Source organism: Salvelinus alpinus, chromosome 9, assembly GCF_045679555.1.
Source record: "Salvelinus alpinus chromosome 9, SLU_Salpinus.1, whole genome shotgun sequence".
Lineage (NCBI taxonomy): Eukaryota > Metazoa > Chordata > Actinopteri > Salmoniformes > Salmonidae > Salvelinus > Salvelinus alpinus.
Genome location: NC_092094.1, coordinates 38,020,221 through 38,028,685, shown reverse-complemented (window position 1 = coordinate 38,028,685; position 8,465 = coordinate 38,020,221).

Below are 8,465 nucleotides of genomic sequence, written 5' to 3'. Positions count from 1 at the left end.
GTCAAGTCAACAAGCAAGTTTTTCCCTGTACTCTTTTTGCTAGTCTTCCTGGTTTTGACCCCTGCCTGACTCTGGACTACTTTCCCACCTGCCTGCCCTGACCTTGATTCTGCCTATACTTTGGTACCTTTTGGACTCTGAACTGGTTTTGACCCTTTTGCCTGTCCACGACCATTCTCTTGCCTTACCCTATTGGATTAATAAATATTGTAAGACTCCAACCATCTGCCTCCTGTGTCTGCATCTGTGTCTCACCTTGTCATGATAAAAGTAAGGAAATAGCTCTGGGAAACTGACAGATCAATAACATTACTATATTGATTAATGCAACTCACATTATGCTGAAGAAATGTCAATATATTGGTCTTCAATCGTTTGGCGGTGGTTTCATCGTTTGATTCAGGTCTAGTGTGATTGAAATTTACTCCTGTTGTGACAGGACACAAAAGCTACAAAACATTTCCATACACACAACAGCTGTTAGATATTGCTACCTGACAGATAGCTAGAGGCTAGCTAGAGCTGAACTGGCTGTGGTAGCTACTAGCTAGCGGCTAGTAGTTCATTCACTTCAGTCGAGAAGGGATGAAACATTGGCTAACGTAACATGTCAGTTACACTACTAGCTCAGCACTGGGAATATATTTTTTTCTTTCTGTAAAACAGCAGATACCTTGCCAGCTATATCAGTCAACTAATGTGTAGCTAGTTAATGCTCTGCTTGCTTTTACAACTCTGAGAAAAAGATCAAACCAGACTGCAGCTGCCTCTGATAATCTCTCCCGTGCTGGTCCTATACGGCAGCCTTTCAAAAGCTTTGCCTTCACACAGCCTGTCCGCAAGATCTATGGTGTCTGTGTGGTCCTAAAGCACACCAGTGCCACGTTTTTGTATCACAGTGCAATTATAAAATGTGGGCGGGGACAAAAATGCAATTTCAGAATGTGTGTGTGGAGGGGGGGGGGTCATGTCCCCACGTCCGCAGTGACAGTTGCGTCCCTGTATTCAAGTAATAAAGAATTCCCCTCAACCACACCCACAAATTTGGGAAAGCAAACAGTGTGAAATAGCCACATTCATTGTCGATTTTTACTTATACAGAAATAACAAAACATTCCCAAAAATTGCTTTGTTCAATGTACATGTAACCTGGTATAAAATCCTGACCTACGGTCCGCAATGCTCCCACATAGGGAAATAGGGGTATGAGGGAAGCTCTACAACAGTGTTCCCCAATGGCGACCGGTGGTTTGATTTGGCCCCTTCTGAGGAAAAAAATAAAATCACTTTTTTGGAGTAAACTCTTTTTATTGACATTTTTGATTCTTGGACATAATACACTATAAAAACACCAGGATATAAGCTCCAGGTGATTTTAATTTAATAAATCTGTTCACTAGTATTCCCACGTATAATAGAGAGAAATTATTATGTTTTAGTCAAACTATATCGGTTTAGGCTTCTTGCGGTCAATTTGCAGTATACAAATGATTTGTAATTATGATTACATTTTAGTCATTTAGTAGACTCTCTTATCCAGAGCGACTTACATGAGCAATTTGGTTTAAGTGCCTTGCTCAAGGGCACATCTACAGATTTTTCACCTAGTCGGCTCGGGGATTCGAACCAGTGATCTTTCGATTACAGGCCTAAATGCCGGCCCTGCCTTTTCCGGCCCACTGACCATCATCTAGTTGATGATCCTGCCCTACAATATAACTTTTTTATGTAAGTAGAGAGAATGCGGAGCAGGCAGTGTTGAAAAGTAATCTTTAGACATATTGTACTTTTCTTAAATGTACTTCTGTAATTGACTAAAACAATCAGACAACAAGAAAATTGCATTTGATAAAGTTTTTGCAGTGAGCCAATGGGGTAACCTCGTCAGGCACAGGTTGTTTTCCCCACAGGCGGGCAGGCAGTGGCGTTCTATGTGACTGGGAGGGTTCAGGGTTCATCGAACATCTCGTTCCAAAATCATGGGCATTAATATGGAGTTCGTCCCACCTTTTCTGCTTTAACAGCCTCTACTCTTCTGGGAAGGCTTTCCACAAGATGTTGGAACATTGCTGCGGGGATTTTCTTCCATTCAGCAACAAGAGCATTAGTGAGGTCGGGCACTGTTTTTGGGCGATTAGTCCTGGCTCGCAGTCAGCGTTCCAATTCACCCCAAAGGTGTTCGATGGGGTTGAGATCAGGGCTCTGTGCAGGCCAGTCAAGTTCTTCCACACCGATCTCGACAAACCATTTCTGTATGGACGTCGCTTTGTGCACAGGGGGCATTGTCATGATGAAACATGAAAGGGCCTTCCCCAAACTGTTGCCACAAAGTTGGAAGCACAGAATCGTCTAGAATGTCATTGTATGCTTTAGCGTTAAGATTTCCCTTCACTGAAACTAAGGGGCCTATGCATTCGGGCAGGTAGCGTTCTCCTATCATCCGCCAAACTCAGATTTGTCATTCGGACTGCCAGAAGGCGAAGCGTGATTCATCACTCCAGAGAAGGCGATTCCACTGTTGCGAAGTCGAATGGCAGCGAGCTTTACACCACTCCAGCCGACGCTTGGCATTGCGCATGGTGAACTTAGGGGTGTGTGCGGCTGCTTGGCCATGGAAACCCATTCCATGAAGCTCCTGACTAACAGTTATTGTGCTGATGTTTCTTCCAGAGGAAGTTTGGAAGAAGAGTGTTGCAACTGAGGAGAGACGATTTCCCGTTCTGTGAGCTTGTGTGGCTACCACTTTGGGGCTGAGCCGTTGTTGCTCCTAGATGTTTCCATTTCACAATAACCTCACTTACAGTTGACCGGGGCTGCTCTAGCAGGCCATAATTTTGACAAACTGACATGTTGGAAAGGTGGCATCCTATGATGGTGCCACGTTAAAAGTCACTGAGCTCTTCAATAAGGCCATTCTACTACCAATGTTTGTCTATGGAGATTGCATGGCTGTGTGCTCGATTTTATACACCTGTCAGCAAAGGGTGTGGCGGAAATAACCATAGCAACTCATTTGAAGGGGTGTCCACATACTGTATATATAGTGTATGAGCTAACAGGTTATAAAGCAAACTATGCAATTATCACAACACATAGGTTGTAATGGCCTATGGCTTTTTTTCTGGCTTGGCTTCCCAGGGGATTTTACCCACGCAACACTACTGTACACAGAATCACAAAAACGAGAGGCTTTTATTCATATTAAGACCTGTCCCAGTGCAATATGCCTAGCTCTGCCTACAGGGACGTGGCTTATAGAGTGCTTTTTGAAATAAGCCCTTGTATCGCCATATTCCAACAAATCAAATTATCTCACCACACTGGTTTGGTCAGCATGTTAGACTTCGAAAATGGTATTACGACCATTGTATGGCTAAACTAGCTAGCTGGATCATTCCTACCAAGCGGCGTCTTTTCTGTCGCCAGGAAATATCACTTCCTATTTAGAGGAAAATGTGAATTCCAAAAGGCTTTAAATATAGCCCAAGTTAAATTCTCTCATCAATGTATTTAAGATTTTCTGTCCCTGATATCACTTTCCACCCTGTTAGTTTGTTGTAATTCTCCATTTAAGAAAACAACTCCTTCCTACAATGACACCATTCAGGAAGTGTCATAATTTCTTTGGTGGGAAAACTAGGGTGCAGAGCTAAATAAATATAAACACTCAGTTTTAGACATTTTTCCATGTTGTTAGTCTGTATGTCCCACTCATAAATGTCCATGCTGTTATTTTCAAAATATTGTCTGATAGTGAAGTTAAAATCCTGTTCAATTGTTCACCATTATGCTCACTCACAGAACTATGGCTAATTTAGGCTCCAAATTTCCACCCTGTTAGGTTCCGCCGTTAGGATTATGCACCTACTGTGACTTGCGAAAGTATTCACCCCTCTTGGCATTTTTCCTATTTTGTTGCCTTACAACCTGGAATTAAAATGGATTTTTGGGAGGTTTGTATCATTTGATTTACACAACATGCCTACCACTTTGAAGATGCAAAATATGTTTTATTGTGATACAAACAAGAAATAAGACAAAAAACAGAAAACTTGAGCGTGCATAACTATTCACCCCCCAAAGTCAATACTTTGTAGAGACACCTTTTGCAGCAATTACAGCTGAAAGTGTCTTGGGGTATGTCTCTATAGCTTGGCACATCTAGCCACTGGGATTTTTGCCCATTATTCAAGGCAAAACTGCTCCAGCTCCTTCAAGTTGGATGGGTTCCGCTGGTGTACAGCAATCTTTGTCATACCACAGATTCTCAATTGGATTGAGGTCTGGGCTTTGACTAGGCCATTTCAATACATTTAAATGTTTCCCCTTAAACCACTCGAGTGTTGCTTTAGCAGTATGCTTAGGGTCATTGTCCTGCTGGAAGGTCAACCTCCGTCCCCGTCTCAAATCTCTGGAAGACTGAAACAGGTTTCCCTCAAGAATTTCCCTGTATTTAGCACCATCCATCATTCCTCCAATTCTGACCAGTTTCCCAGTCCTTGCCGATGAAAAACATCCCCACAGCAAGATGCTGCCACCACCATGCTTCACTGTGGCGATGGTGTTCTCGGGGTGATGAGAGGTGTTGGGTTTGCGACAGACATAGCGTTTTCCTTGATGGCCAAAAAGCTCAATTTTAGCCTCATCTGACCAGAGTACCTTCTTCCATATGTTTGTCTCCCACATGCCTTTTTACCAAACACCAAACGTGTTTGCTTATTTTTTTCTTTAAGCAATGGATTTTTTTCTGGCCACTCTTCTGTAAAGCCCAGCCTGGTCTGTGAGTTTTGGTGGGCGGCCCTCTCTTGGCAGGTTTGTTGTGGTGCCATATTCTTTAAAAAATGTAATAATGGATTTAATGGTGTTCCGTGGGATGTTCAAAGTTTCTGATATTTTTTTATAACCCAACCCTGATCTGTACTTCTCCACAACTTTGTCCATGACCTGTTTGGCGAGCTCCTTGGTTTTCATGGTCCCACTTGCTTGGTGGTGCCCTTGCTTAGTGGTGTTGCAGACCCTGGGGCCTTTCAGAACAGGTGTATATAAACTGAGATCATGTGACACTTAAATAAAAACCACCTGTGTGCAATCTAACTAATTATGTGACTTCTGAATCTTATTTAGGGGCTTCATAGCAAAGGGGGTGAATAGATATGTACGCACCACTTTTCCGTTTAGAATTTTTTTGAAACAAATATTTTTTTTCATTTCACTTCACCAATTTGGACTATTTTGTGTATGTTGTTGGATTCAGGGTGAAACTTTGAACATTTTTATACTCAGAAGTATAGGAACATTAGTTACAAAAGAGACATGAGGGGTGCCATAATGAAGCTTGGGAAGGGCTGGGAACACATGCAGGGAATACGATCGCATGTGGCAGAGTGCCACATCCAAGGGAGCCGGAGGTGCGATGTGGGGTCCTGCACTACCCAGGGGACCAGCTGCCACCAGCCTGAGGAGAGATACATGAAATGAGGTTGAGATACGATAATTGACGGGGAGCTGTAATCTGTACGTCACCTCGTTGACTCTCCTCAGGACTTTGAACGGCTCCACAAACTGCGGGCTCAGCTTACGGCAGGGCAGACGGAGGGGCAGGTCTTTCGTTGAAAAACAGACCTTGTCACTGGGGTGAAAGACCGGGGCCACATTGTGGTGGCGATCGGCCTGCACCTTCTGCCGGAGGACAGAGGAGATGGATGTGCACTGTGCTCCATACCTCCTCGGCACGCCGGAACCAATCGTTCACCGTAGGAGCCTCGATCTGACTCCAGTGCCAGGGTTCCAGGGCCGGCTAATAGCCTAGAACCTCCTGAAAGGGTGTGAGGTTAGTAGAGGAGTGACGGAGGGAGTTTTGTGGGTATTCTGCCCAAGGCAGAAACACCGTCCAGTCCTGACAGTAACTACGAAGGTACCTACCCAGTTCCTGATTTACCCTTTCCACCAGCCCATTTGATTGGGGACGGTACCAGGAGGAGAGGCTGACTGTGACCCCCAGTCATTCCATGAAGGCCTTCCAGACACGGGATGTGAACTGAGGACCACGGTCAGAAACAGTGTCCTCTGGGATCCCGTAGTGCCGGAAGACGTAAGAAAAGAGAGCCTCCACAGTCTGCATGGCCATAGGGAGACGAGGCAGAGGAATCAAACGACAGGCCTTGAAAAACCGGTCCTCAACAACCAGGATGGTGGTGTGCCCCTCCAAGGGGGGAAGGTCTGTGACAAAGTCCACGGAGAGATGGGACCAGGGTCGTTGTGGAACCGGCAGTGGGTGGAGTTTGCCATAGGGGAGGTGTCTCGGTGTCTTGCTCTGTGCGCAGGTGGAACAGGAAGAGATGTAAACCCGGACGACAAAGGTGGGCCATCAGTACTTGGCGGAGAGACAGTCGATGGGCTATACCCGGGTGCCCCGACACAGGTGCTGTGTGTGCTCAGGCGAGGAGACAGCCCCGCACATCAGAGGGCACGTAGGTATGCCCCTCTGGACAGTGGGCAGGTGAAGGCTCCTGTTGCAGGGCTCGACAGATGTCCACATTCCACACAAGACGAACCCCAATGTGGGATAGGGGAATAATGGGTGTCTCTTTCTCCCGCCGATCCTCTGTGTCATGCACCCGGGACAACGCATCGGCCTTGACGTTCTTAGGTCCCGGCCGGTAGGAGAGGGTAAAGTCAAACCTGGCGAAGAATAGGGCCCACCTGGCCTGACGCGGATTCAGCCTCTTCGCTGCTCGAGTATACTCTAGGTTCCGGTGGTCCGTCCAAACAAGGAATGGGTGTTGAGCACCATCCAGCCAGTGCCGCTATGTTGTCAGTGCCTTCTCGACGGCCAGCACCTCACGATCCCCCACGTCCTAATTCCGCTCCGCAAGAGACAGCTTCCGTGAGTAGAAGGTGCATGGATGGAGTTTAGGGGGCGATCCAGTGCGTTGGGAGAGAACAGCCCCTACTCCAACCTCTGAGGCGTCCACCTCCACGATGAAGGGTGGAGACGGGTCAGGATGAGCCAGAACAGGTGCTTTCGTAAAACATTCATTGAACGCACGGAATGCTTTGTTGGCCTCCTCAGTCCAGTGCAGCTGTCTAAGACCTCCCTTCAGGAGGGAGGTGAGAGGGGCCACCACTGTGCTGAAACCCCCAATGAAGTACCTGAAATAGTTGGCAAAACCTAGGAAGTGCTGCACTGCCTTTATGTTGGATGTAACAGGCCACGACCGTACTGCACTGACCCTCTGCTCTTCCATCTCCACTCCCGCAGTGGATATCCGATAGCCCTACAAGGAGACCGCCTGCTGGAAGAAAAGGCACTTCTCCGCCTTGTCGTACAGGTGATGCCTTTTCAGCCTCTCTAAAACGGACCTGACATGAGAGACATGTTGCTCGCGTGTAGTGGAGTACACCAAAATGTCATCTATGTACACCACTGCACAGCAACCCAACATGTCTCTAAACACCTCGTTAATGAAGGATTGAAACACAGAGGGTGCAGGCCGTAGGGCATTACCCTGTATTCGTAGTGCACGGTGCTGAAGGCGGTCTTCCATTCATTCCCCTCTCTGATGTGCACCAGGTTGTAGGCACTGCGTAAATCCAATTTGGTAAAGTACTGAGCACCGTGCATTCGAGCCTTCGAAAAAGCCAACTGTAGGTCCCGGTATTCCTCCGGGATAGGGACGTAGGTGGCCTGGTGCGGACTTTCAACCTAGGTGGCACAGATAGACACCTCCCCTGACACTCCTGCGACCAACCCAACAACCTCCTCTCTGTCGATGATATCCTGGTTTTATGCAACTGTAACAAGGGGAAACCTAAAACTATGGGTTGCGCAAGAGAGTCTAAGATGAGGAGAGTGATGGATTCATGGTGGTTGTGAGCAACTGTGAGGGAAATGGGAATTATGGTCTGGCACGTCAGTCCTGTTCCTAGGGGACGGTTGTCTAGGGCATGGACTGGGATAGGCGTTGTAAAGGGACTAGAGGAATGCGTAATGATAAGGCCACTGAGCGGTCTAGGAAATTGCCTGCAGAACCTGAGTCCACTAGGGCAGGACTCAGTGGGGGGCCAGGATAGTCCAGAAAGGTGACAGGAAGGAAGACGGGCTGGGTGGACAGAGAGGAGCAAGGCATGTCCACGCTTACTTGGGTAGGTGCCAGAGCGCTCCTCTGCCTGTCGCTTCCTCGCCTGGTTCGCATTCTAGGACAGGTGTTCCAGGGGTGGTCCGACTCCCCGCAGTAGGATCAGAGACCCGATTGACGGCGGCGTTGACCTTCCTCTGGGGGAAGATGCGTTGTGCCCACCTCCATGGGCTCAGTCTCGCTAGAGGTCCCTGGTTGAGACCCGGGCGGATGTTCATGGCGATGAGCTGGTCCAGCGTGAGGTCCTCATCGTGACAGGCCAGCTCGGGAAAACCGTCAACAGGGCCTGGTCGTTCCAGCCAGTGGACACAGCCATTGTCCGGCAAT